Source organism: Rattus norvegicus, chromosome 18, assembly GCF_036323735.1.
Source record: "Rattus norvegicus strain BN/NHsdMcwi chromosome 18, GRCr8, whole genome shotgun sequence".
NCBI classification, from domain to species: domain Eukaryota; kingdom Metazoa; phylum Chordata; class Mammalia; order Rodentia; family Muridae; genus Rattus; species Rattus norvegicus.
The window spans coordinates 50654305-50667479 of NC_086036.1; the positions used below are offsets into that span (position 1 = coordinate 50654305).

The 13175-nt window shown below is 41.8% G+C and overlaps 1 long non-coding RNA gene across 1 annotated transcript in view; it reads left to right on the forward strand.

Moving 5' to 3' along the window:
- Positions 1–13175, forward strand: part of LOC108348794 (uncharacterized) — an 80604-nt gene that overhangs the window by 45660 nt on the left and 21769 nt on the right. Inside the window, exon 2 of the long non-coding RNA XR_005496361.2 lies at positions 12684–12890. This is a non-coding gene — a long non-coding RNA (uncharacterized LOC108348794). The remainder of the gene's footprint in view (positions 1–12683; positions 12891–13175) is intronic.

Consider the following 13175-nt stretch of genomic DNA (forward strand, 5'->3'; position numbering starts at 1 on the left):
ACATGACAGTAATTATGTTGCTATATTTAGAAGTGTGCCCTTTGCTCATTCTGCTAACTTGCATTTACTTAAACATTCACTGGGCTTTTGAAAACTCAGACGGCATGTATATGCTTCTATTTAAAACATGACATTTTGATGAAACACAGTGTTGGTGTATCTTCTACATCTCAGAGCTTCTGGGAAAGACTAGAAGAATACTGACTCCCAAGTTCCTTGGCAAAGAATGTCGTTTAGAGAAAGAAAAATGCCTGTGCTAGCTAGTCTTATGTCAACTTGACACAAGCTAGAGTTATATGAAAGGAGGGAACCTCTGGAAGATCCAGTTGTAAGGCATTTTCATAATTAGTGATTGACGGGAGAAGGCCCATTGTGGTGGTGCCAACCCTGAGCAGGTGGTCCTGAGTTCTACGAAAAAGCAGATTGAGAAGGCCATAGCAAGCAAGCAAGCAAGCAAGCAAGCAAGCAAGCAAGCAAGCAAGCAAGCAAGCAAGCATCACCTCCACAGCCTCTTACTCAGCTCCTGCCTCCAGGTTTCTTCCCTATTGGAGTTCCTTTCCTGACTTCCTTCAGTGATGAACAGCAACATGTTTAAACTGAACCCTTTTCTCCCCAACTTGCTTTTTGGTCATGGTATTTCATTGTAGTTTTAGAAACCAGGAGACAATGCCTTTTCCTGGTTTTTATGTTTGTACAGACTATCCTGATATACCCTGGCTGGCCTATAACTCTATATGTAGACCAGGCTGTCCTCGAACTCACAGAGATCCATTTGCCTCTGTCTTTGTAGTACTGGGATCAAACCTGTACACCACCACACCCCATAGAAAAATGTTAGAAGCTGAAAGACAGAGCGCACATCTTTACTTATTATACATTTAACACAACATGCGAGCTTGTAAGGAGATAAAGACCCAAAGAAACAGGAAGCTTTGAGCATTTCAGCTCTGGTTTTGATGGAGGCTTGGGTAGCTCTTGAGAAATACGGATGGAGCACAGATCACGACATAATGATAAGAAGAAACTAAGTCATAGATCTGTTCCTTGAGATTCTTCTCCAAGATGCTGTGCTCTAAGAGAAAAAGGTTTCTTTCTTTGGGGCTCAGGGGTGTTTCCCAGCTGATGTCCCAGGGGCCTGCTTCAGAAGGTCAGGAAATCTTCCTCAGGCTTTGTAACCATCTTCAGAAATGGAATGGAGAAAATGAGAGAGATTGTTCTGTTCTGGAGTTGACTCAACTCTCTTTACTTTCAAATAGTCAACATACCACAGTGTTGTATTTTGTGTTGGCACACCCCAATCCCTATCCATGTCTCAGTGGAGGGAAACTTCTATGCATTTATCGGTTTTTCTCTTTTTTAAATTAAATTAATTTCTTTATTCACTTTATAACCCAATATCAGACCTTCCTTTCCTATCCTACGCATAAGTCCTCCCGCTTCCCACCTTTCCCTTCTCAAAAGGCAAGCCCCGCTCTGGGTGCCTACCCTCCACCCTTGGTTTTTTCTCTTAACATACTTTTATTACTATTGATTTCTTTTGGATGTAGTACCTAGCTCTCACAGGTTTTTGTTTTCCTGTTTTTTAAAATTTGAGATTGCCCGTCACGGTGGTTTATAGTTATAATACCACAACTGGAGAGCTTGAGGCAGGAGGAGTACAAGTTTGAGGCCAACTAGGACTACACAATCAAAGTCTGTCTAAAAGAAAAGCAACCTGATGTTGATACATTTTTCTTAATTCCTGAGGTTCAAACAATAAAAAGGAAAGCAACTATTTTGTGGGACATTTATCTGAACCTTTGACTTAATGCAGGCTTCGCTAACATTTATTTCATGGTGCTAGTTTGTTTAACCTTTGGACTTAGCAAACACTGTGAGGCCCACCGGAAGTTGACAGGGCCATCTGTGCTGTGTCATGTAGACAAGCATGGCACTTTTCTTCCTCTTGTGGTATCCCTAGTCTCAAGGATTTAGTAAAGATAACAGTGTTCCCCTTCTGTGTTGATATATTTCAGTGTAACAGTTACTTGTAGAAGGGACAAAACACACACACTTCCTTTAATTGTCTTGTCACTTGTGTCACAGTCAAAGTTTCTATAACAAAAGAAGATCAAATGAAAACCCAAAGTGACAGATTTACTATATATTTTATGTGAACCAAAGGCCTTCGGAAGGAAATGAAGAAGCACGTTGACTTGTATAGTCTTGTGCTTAGACTTAGAGAAGGATGTGGTGTGGTGACGAAGTAAGATTGGAGGACAAAAGGGTGGTGTTTCCTGGTCACAAACAGACCTGTTGTTCTGTTTTGAATGTGAAGTGTCTCCAAAAGCCAGAGTGGTCAAACTTTTGGTCACCATAGCTGGCAGCTCAGTTTGGGGAGGTTGTAGGAATTTGGGGATTGCATCTTCACTGGAGGAAGTGGGTCACTAGAGTGGCCTTTGGGGCTTTACGGACTGGCCCCACTTTCCTGTTGACTCTCTGTTTCCTGGGTGACTGTCACATGGCCAGTCAGCCTCTTGTGCCTTTCCTGCTGCAGTTACTTTCCAGATATAGAAGACTGTATCCTTCTACACCTGAAATCAAAAGAAAGCCCTTTGTCCCTTCAGTTGCTTTTTTTAGGGTATTTTATTACATCAGCGGTCACCAAGACACTTATTAGTTTGGATTTCTATAGTATTTAGAGAGGAGGATGCTCGTTGCACCAAGGTGCCAGGACAGTTCCTCTCACAGGAGGATGCTAAGGTCTGTAGAGGAATCCTTCCTAGGTTTTCTGACTTGGTTCAGGAGAGAGTCCTTCCAACTCCACTTTCTCAAATTCCTTTGGCTTAAAATGCTTAGTATGCCAAGGAGTCTTGTTTCAAGTTAGAGTAACACTGATCCCAAAGGGCCTTTTCCATCCCAAAAGAAAGGAAGTTGGGCTTGCTGTGGTGGGAATCTGCATCTCCGAATTCCTTCTCTCTCTGTCTGGGAAGCTGGTCTTCCCTGGGAGCAATTTTACATCTCTGTAGGTAATTGCTAGACATGCAAATCTTCCCAGTCTGGAAAAGATTTAATTGACTTCACTCTTCCATCACTGGGGGCAGGGGCTACCCCAGTGTTTTGTTCCTCTCCATCTTTATTTCAAGCTCCTGTCTTTCCATGCATCACTTTAGATTTTCTTGAAGTGATGACAATATCTTCTGGGCTCCTCTTTGATCAATGACTAGAAGCAAATCTTGGACATGTGTTCATTTTTATATCTGTAGGAAGGTCATGATTTTATCCTTCTTTTGAAAATTATCTCTTAATACCTTTATCCTTAGCCTTTAACCATCATTTGAATCACCTGAGGTAATTCTTTGTTTTTAGGTAGTGCAGTTACATTCTCTGAATTTGAGAGTTGACAAGGATTACCTTTTTTGTGTGCACAGCAGGCTATAACACAAGGGTCAGAATGTTCCAGGAAATCTGAAAAGTGTGCTTGCAGAACAATGTTTTTCAGAGAACTGTGAAGACAGAAAATGTCTGAAATTCGTCCGATCTCCTCCCATTGCAATGCTGAAGCCAATTAACGATGAGAGAAATGTAGAATATTTTTAAGTTTGCAAAGATTCCGATTTGGATGTGGTGGCCCATGTTTATGATTCCAACTCAAAGGAGGTGAAGAGGGGAGATAGCAGCAAGAGGCCTAGAAGTTCAAGGTCCTCCTTGACTTCATAGAGCTCATGGCCAGTCTGTACTGGACACATCCATTGCACAAAAGAACTCATTGCTACTTCAGTGACCTAAGACTTGTACAAGGTTAGGCACATCTCCATTTCATCATGTCGGGGAGAGGAGCTCAGGAAACTCAATCACTCATTGAAGGAGAGCAGGCAGGTAATGGGGCCTGGGAAAGCAGGTACCATTGTCTTCAATGTGTAAGCGCTCATCAATGGTTCTATTTCAGTAAATAATCTCCATTCATGCTCCTGTGTGCAGCCATCACTAAACTCAGTAGGAACAAACAAACAGAAGAGGAGGGATCTTGTGGGGAACAAGGGTTTCAATGGGAAAGAAAATGAAGCTGAAAATAACTCTAGTATATCCATGTATGAGATTATAAGAGAAAAAAAAAGTTTAATCAGCCTTCTCTGGACCATGTGCCCAAGTGGCCTTGGCAGTGAGATTCTCAGCAGGAGCTGAACAGAGGCAGACACCCCATTAAAATTTTTCCACTTCTAGGACTGTGAGCAAAATACACATTTCCTTCTATATTCCCCAGTCTTGACGATTTTATATAGCAACAGAAAACACGAACAAGACAGAGAACAACTCGAGCTCGAGCAATTCAGGTGTCAAAGTCTAGAGTGTCACAATACATTCACTTCCTCCTTGGAGGGGATGGAGAGATGACTTCCAAAGGACCCGAGTTCAATTCCCAGCACCCACATGGCACCTCACAACTGTCTGTAGCTCTGGTTCTAGGGGATCTGATACACACGCCCATACACATAAGCAGAATGCCAATGTTCATAAAATAAAAATAAATCATTAAAAATTTTTAAAGAAATATTTACACCTTTGAAAGAGGGGGGATTACAAGACAAACCTAAAACTTGTCAGACTTACCCAATATCATTGGGTACAAAATGGGGCAATAAAAAGCATGGCAAAATTTATGCATCTGATTGGTCTCTTGAACACATAGGTACTTCATATAGTCATTTATATTTCTCACAATGCCTAAGCCCGTAATAAATACTTAATAACATTTTATTGAATAGACTTGATTGGAGCTAAATTAGTTATGCAAACGAACCTCAGCTGATTTTAAACAAAGCTTCTTTTGACTGCAGCACTTGCGGGGAGTGGGGGGGGGGAGCATGCTGCTTTTGTGACTAGTTGTAGCCTAACCTTTATTCCAACCACACATTCTAAAAATAGTCCAGGCAGGTGAGTAGTGAATAATTTAGAATCTAGAGCAATTGTTGTAAGTGAATACCTGAGCCTACTTTCTGCCAGGAAAAAAAAAATCACTCCATGTTCTGATTTGCATAGGAGTTTTACCATAAGGGCTTCTGCAAAAGCAACTGTCCATCTAAACCAATTACTGGGTGTACTTTACAGTAAATAACTTCTTTTATTCCCCAACAAATATTTCTAGGTCAGAATTCAGCTCAGGGGCCTGAGACAGGGCAGTCTTAGCACAGTGAGAACCCTTGAGGTGTGTGCTAACAATATTTTGATATACTAGGCTTCTCCTCCCCCAAAGCTGTTTCCTTCACTGCCTGAGCTGTTTGGTCTTGTCTCAACTGCTGCTGATGAAGCCTTTTCTGGCAGGCTGCCCGGGGAGCAGCTCGCTCTAGATTCCGCCTCTCTCCAGGAGTTGCCTGGTCTCTGTATAATGGGCAACACTGAAAGCAGCAAGGCGTTTGGTCGACAAGGTCAAAGTGCCTTTCATTCCTGCAATAATCAACCAGTGTAGCTTTTCCCCAGACCTGGAGAGAGAGAAGATAGGAGTCAAAAGAGCAATTACATTTCACATTGACTCCAGAAAAGGCTTGGATCACAAGATGGAAAAGGAAAAAAAAATGGATCCTAGCCTCATTCTTAGCTGGTCCCCTTCTCGTCATCTTTGAGACGGACACAGCTCTGAGGCCATAGCAAGTTTCAGCTTGGTGTCGTGAAAAACACATTTTCTGCCTGCAGATGAGACCCTTCTTGGACATTTAGCTCTGTCAGCATATTGCAAAAGAATGCAAATGAGCTGCAGGATCTATAACCAGAGACAGTAAGCAAAGGCCATTAATTATGTTTTTAAAAAAATGTTAACCCTAGCAGACTGTATAACAAGCAATTGTGCTAATTTCAATCTGTAATCAGTCCCTACATTAGCATAACTTTATTTATTTATCATTAAGGCAACAATTTAGAGAATATAATTTGGTTGGAAATGTCAGTAATTTTGCAGTGGCAGATTGCTGTTACACAGCTACCTCTGTTTGACCTTACAGCTGCCAGGACTAATTACTTTAATTGCATTAATTGCACTGACCATTCTGGTGCTTAATGTAGTTGCTGTTACTCTTTCACCGTTGAGCAAATCAGCCTGGCTGCATTCTTAGCAAACTGGGCCAATACTCTCCTGCGAAGGTCTCTGTGGTTTCTTTTTGTGTTTGAGAGCCCAGATGAGTCACTAACTATTTTATCACTGCCTCTCATTGACAACATGGATTTTGAAGAAACCTTCTGGAAGCTGACAAACAACCCCAAGTCATCTCAAACTCAACCAACAACAACAGACAGACAGACGGACACACATACATGTAAGCACACACATACGTGCACTTATATACGTATACATACATATACATACAAGCACACACATACACACACTTACATACACATACATGCCATGTGCATACACATATACACATGTGTATACATATGTGCACACATATACACATGCACATACATACGTTTATACATATGCACACATTATATACACATGCGTGCACACATGTACATACATAAACACACATACACACATATATTCATATGCTCACATACATACACACACACACACACACACACACACACACACACACACACACACACCAGAACCTGCTATAGTTCTAAAAGATTCTCATTGCAAGCTAACTGACATACAGTCAGCTCAACAATGACAACTGTTTTAAGAAAAGAGCACAGCGGTTTTGGTAGTAAATTAAAACTCTTTCATCAAACATTTTGGATGAAGGTTTATTGAAAGCTCAATGCTGTGGTCTAGACCTTATAAACGGAACAGGTAGTTTTCTCCCAGGATTAGACTCAACAGAGATTTAAATATACAGCCTTGGTGTGACTGAAAGCCCACAGTTCTGTGAATCTATAAAACAGACACTTTCTCCTGCCAAGAGGTGTTCCTCAGGACATTTGATAAATTATTTACTAGAAGAAACATATCAAAGTCCACGTAAAGTTACTGAGTCTGTAAGTAAGTAAGGCGGATCACCTAATGCATTAGCTCGTCCAAGGCAGCTAACAACTGCTGTTTTCTTCCAGGTTACCAGCTAACCTCTGGCTATACACCAGGCATCTCTCTCTCTCTCTCTCTCTCTCTCTCTCTCTCTCTCTCTCTCTCTCTCTCTCAATTTTATTTTGTTTTTGCACTCCTCAGAATTCAAACCTAGAACCTTGTCAGGCAAGGCGACCACTCTAGCACTGAGCTATGTCCCCAAACCCTTTCGGGTATTTTTAAGTTGCATCATTCATCATTTAATAATTTGAATTGCAAAAATGTAGTTTGATATGCAACAACATATGTGTTAGGGTTCAAGCCTGGGATAAATGGCTAAGATACCTACTTAACATATCAAAGCAAATGATGGCCACCAGGTTCTCCCTGCCTCCCTCCACCCCTACTTGTTACAGGTCCTTCTGGCTGGCATACTGCACACACTACCCTGAACTGTCCAGCTCAGAGGGCTGGGCTGCATTTCCCTGTATAATTCAACCACTTTCATTGTTTGGACCTCCTGGAGGCTGGTCCTGGCTCCTCTCTGTCCCCTCACCTTCCTCTCGCCGCTCTCCTCACATGGCTTAGGTTCATGGCCACTCTGGACTCTCCAAGAAGTCCCTGCCTTTGGCTATGCTCTTCCACATGTCTACAATAAACTTCCTCTTCCACCATACCTAAGAGAAGAAGAGAAGTCCTTTTTTTTTTTTATTTTTTTTTTCCTTTCATTCATTTGGTGTTGAAACCCAGGGCCAGTCACATTCTTTCTTTTTTTTTTTTATTTCTTTTCTTTTTCATTCAATATGCTTATCTATTTTATGACAGCTTATACTCATTAGACTTCTTAGCTAAAAACAAAAGTATTGCTCAGATGGCCTCAGACTCCAGCCCAGAATGACCTTGAGTTTTGACCCTCCTGCCTTCACCTCCTAAGTGTTGGGATTACAGGTGTGTTCCACCATGCACTGCTGGGAAGTGAACCCAGGGCTTTCCTCAGGCCAGGCAAGCTCCAGGAAAAGAAAGCTATACCCCAGGCCTGTGTTTACTCCCTCCTAACAATCTGTGCAAAACAGACTTTTCACAAATGCTACCTGGGCAGCGCAGATAATACCTGAGACGTTAACAATTCACACAGGATCAGGCTCCCCAACCCTGGCATTTGGAGAAACATTTACTTAAAATTTAATTTTATGTATTAGCTCGTGTGTGTGTGTGTGTGTGTGTGTGTGTGTGTGTGTGTGTGTGTGTACACGCACGCATGCGTGCGTGCAAGGACCAAGGACAACTTGATGAGGTCGGTTTTCTCCTTCCACCTCAGGTTATTAGGCTTGCCTGCTGAGATGGAATGCCTTACCATTGGATGAATTCTTCCTGTAAGGCTGTGGAGAGCTGATGAAACAGCTCTTCTACTCTGCCAGTGACTCCTAGCTAGCTGTCTCTGGTTTCTCTTATCACGGAACTCCAGTTTGGCAATATGTCTCCGTAAAGTGAGACAGCTGGATCTGAACGAATCTTAACTCCAATGTCTACACTGTTGCTTCAGGCTAAGTTCTATTCATCTTCAGGCTTTCAGACCATCTGTCACCTCCTTGAGAGAGCCTTCCTTACCTCCAGTCCATCTCCGGAAGCTTCATCATAAGCTCCACTGGTAACTTTCACAGCTTGCAAATGGATAATTAATAATTCTTCGCCTTTAATAGGAAAGAGGGGATAGCATTGCCGTTTGCAGTAGTTTCCCTGTTAACTCATAGATTAACTAGCTAACTAGCTAATCCCTATACATTGCTGAAGGAAGTTCACAAACTCTTCTGGACATATTCTGTATTCTGCTTGCATTATATCTACCCTAGTTTGTAATGCTATGACAAAGGCATGGCCAAAGGCAACTTGGGGAGGAGAGAATTTCTGTGATTTACACATCGCAATCACAGTCCATCACTGTGGGAAGTCAGCGCAGGAACTCAAGGTTGGAATCTGAAAGGATGAGCTGTAGTAGAGACCCCAGAGATGCTGCTTATCAGTTTGGTTCCCCTGGCTTGCTCAGTCTGCTTTTTTATACTTTTCGGGAGCCCCTGCCAAGGGGTGGCACTGCCCGCAGTGGGCTGGGTCCTTCCACATCAACTATTTCTCAAGAGAATTCCCTCCACAAACTTGTCTACAGCCAATCTGATAGAGGAATTTTCTCAACTGAGATTCCCTTTTCCCAGATGACCCAAGCTCGTGTCAAATTCACACACACACACACACACACACACACACACACACACACACACACACACACAAAACCAAGATACATCTCTTCCATATGTTTGTGGGCTTTTTTGCTTGTTCATTTCTGGTTTTGTTTTAAAACAGTATCTCACTGTGTAGCCTTGTCTGGCCTAGAGCTCACTAGACCAGGATGGCCTGATACTATTAGAGGTCTCCTGTACTCTGCCTCTGAGGGCTGGGTTAAAGTCACATGCTACCACATTCAGCTGTTGTGGACTTTTTTTTTCTTTTTTCTTTTTTTTTTGGAGCTGGGGACCAAACCCAGGGCCTTGCGCTTGCTGGGCAAGTACTCTACCACTGAGCTAAATCCCCAACCCCTATTGTGGACTTTTCAATACACTCCTATATTAAAGTTTATTAAAGTTCAACAACCAGAATAAAATAGAACAATTATAACAATATGGTGTAATAAGCTTTTTAATACGTGAGCTGTTTATTCCTGGAATTTTTCATTTAGCTTTTTCAGAGTAGTGTTAACTATAGGAAAATGAATTGCAAAAAAGTGAAAGTGGCTAGAGGCCATCTGTGTCCACATTTAGGTACCTAATACACGATGGAGGGATTGTCAGAGACAGGGGCTCCGATAGGTCAGGTAGCCTGGAACTTGATATGTTGCTGAAACTGGCCTTTAATTCCTGATCCTCTTTCTTCTACCTTCCAAATGCTAGAAATAAAAGATGAGTTCTATCATACCTGGCCTATGTGTTGCTAGAGGCGGAACCAGGGATTTCAAGCAAGCAGACAAGCACTGTATCAGCTGAGTTACATCTTCACCTCATGAATGGCTTTACTTAAAAACTCACCTCACTGGGCATGGTGATGACCTTACGTAATCCCAGTACTTGGGAGGTTGAGCAGGGTGATCTTTAGTACCAGCTCACATTGGGAATTGGCAAAACTTTATTAAAACTAAACAAAGCAAACAAACAAACAACAACCACAACAACAAGAACGCAATCACCTCTAAAACTTTTCCAGGCATGGGACCCTTTGTATAGGCCTTAAGACAGGTGGTAAGTCTTGGAGATAGACTTGACCCCTTCCTTTATCAACTCTACACAGAGCTGATTCCTTCTTTGACGTCTTGTGATTCTGTCAGGTCTGGTGTTAAGTCACTGTGCCTTAAATGCCCCCTAACACAGGAGTAGAGGGCAAGAAATCGGAAGAGAGGAGGCTCATACTCAGAGAACAGCACTGCTTGTGTAAAAATGCTACAATAAAACTCATTAATTTGAGCAATTAATATGTCTTTTTTTTTTGAATCCCAATGCAAAATTAAAACCTAACCAAATTGTGGGAAAAACAGCCTGGCTGTCCTTCTCCCTCACGGTTGGGTGTGGTTGTTCTGCACTTTCATTCTCTTTAGTCTTGCTGGCTTTCTCCTTCTGGAACTCTTTTCAAGACACACCCCCCCCCCCAGACAGAATATCCTAAGTTTCTGTAGTCAACTCTCAGAGTCTCACTACTTGCCCCTTCGATATCCTGTAGTATGGTCTCTCTCCATCCCACATTACCTGGTCCATGAACCATCATGGTGGTCAGTGTTTCTGGCTTTGAGTTTCCCACCTCCATAAGCTCTCACACTGCCAAACTGCATTCTTTCATGAAGACCCACTTGGAATCTCCCTGAGGTCCAGAAAACATGTCTGCTAGGCCTATCTTGCAGGTATCTGCTTTTGTAGTCCAAGATCAGTCTACGGCAGAAGCAAGGTCAGAGGTAAAGCATTCTGTTTTCTTTTTTTAATCCTTATTTTTTCATCAGAACTGACTTTCTTTTTTTTAAATGAGGAATAGTTTGTTCATGTGTATTTGTGAATTTGTCACAAGGGTGTAGATGTCAATGGAGTTTGGAAGAGGGTACCAGATCCTTTAGAACTACCTAATATGGATTCTGGGAACTGAACTCTGGTCCTCAGGAAGAGGAGCAAACATCCTTAGTTGCTGAGCCATCTCACCAGCCACAACCCAACCCCCCCCCCCCACACACACTTTATTTTTTACTTCATTATTTTTTTAGTTTTTGCTTGTTTGCTTGTTTTCAGATTAGATCTTAGGTAGCCCAAGCTGGATTTGAACTCACTATGTAGTCAAAGACAATCCTGCACAAGTTCTGTACCTGCTGTCCCCACCTCCCAGGTGGAGGCACATACCCTCACATTTCTTTTTTAAAAACAAACAAACAAATAAACAAACAACACACATAAAGCCCAACCAAAACAACAACCACTACCACAACTAAACACCTTTATTCTTTTTTTCAGGGTGGGTAGGCATGGGGTGATTTCAGGCTACAAGTGTCAATCACAGGCCATTAGGAAGTTGGGGCAAGAACCTAAAGGCAGGAACTGAAGCAGAAGCCTTGGAGAATGCTGTTTTCTGGCTTGTTTCCTATGCTTTGTTCAGCATGCTTTGTTTTGGTGTTATTAATATACTTTCTTTCAGATTACAATATAATTATATCATTTTCTTTCCCTTCTTATCCTTCAAACTGCCTCATGAACTTTTTGGCCTCTTTTTCTTTAATTGTTACTGTGTGCATGTGTGCTTGGGCATGTATACATGTGTGTGTGTGTGTATCATAAAATATACAATCTGCTTTGTCTGTATAATGTTACTCATCTGTATGTTTTCAGGGCTGATCATTTGGTATTGGATAACCAATTGTTGTACTCTTCCCTGGGAAAGACTGTGTCTCCTGCTCTCAGGATGCCTTAGTTACCTGTCGGTTTTTGTCGAGGACTGAAGCCTTATGGGTTTTCTTCTGTCTGTGTTAGCATGGCTATTGGTGTCATTCAAGTTCAGGTCATGTTTCAGCATCCATGTTGGTGAGCAAAACTTTATTTCTTTACGGCAGCAGTTTTCTAGGGATGGCTTATTGAATTGCTTTGTTCTTGGCTGCAGGTTCTTTGAGCTCCTAAGCATGCTTTTAAAGGGCTGAGCTCAAAGAGTTCCCTAAGCAACCGTATTGATTTCTTTAGTTTTCCTCCCATCTCTAATAACTTTTATTGTATCGTTAGAATTTAATTTTGTCCTTCTTCTGGGCCTCTTCTGATTCTTAAAAACAAAACAAAACAAAACAAACAAAAAACAAAACAAACAAACAAAAAAAAACCAAAAAAAACCTCTGGACCTGGGAATGAGACCAAACATATTTTCTTTGAACTTTCAAAATGTGTTTTTCCATACTGTTGGATGCTTGGGCAATAAAAGCTCAACGCCTCTGTCTTCTCATTTGAATTCTGATGTTCTTCTGTCCTCCATGCTTAGCCCTTCTTTGTTTTACAGCTGCCCTTCCTTGAAGATTTGAATCAAGTTAAAAACAAACATGTCCAAGCTGACAAGCTTCGTTTCTCTATTTGTTTCAGAGACCAGAGAGATCCCAAATCCTATACTGCTTAGTGATGGTCACATGAAGCGTGTTCTCATTTCATAGGCACCAGAAGGAAATGCCAGTGGACCAATCGGTCTCAGGATAGGTACTCACCTGATATTGGGGCGAAGGCTACATGTCACTCTGATTCCAGTGATTGATGCCAACATCCCTCTTTTGTGGTCTCCTTTACCCAGAGGCATTCCCCTCTGATGGATCAGAAGGTACCAAGGACCGAGATAGTAGAACTCGAAAACAAGGAAGAGCAAGGTGAGCATGTGGCAGATATAATGTATGTAGACTGTGCTGGGAGCCAGGCCCTGTGCTAAGCTCTTATGCAAACCTACCCTTTCTTATTGTTGACACTGTGGGGACATAGGAGAAAATTGAGTGATATATTAATCGGCTTTTTAACATCACAGTGCCAGGAGAAGTCTTAGGGCAAGAAAAATAAAACAAAAAAATAAAAAATATATAAAATATATTTGAGCTGAAGAAATAGCTTAGTGCTTAAGAATCCTTCGTTCTGGGGTTGGGGATTTGGCTCAGTGGTAG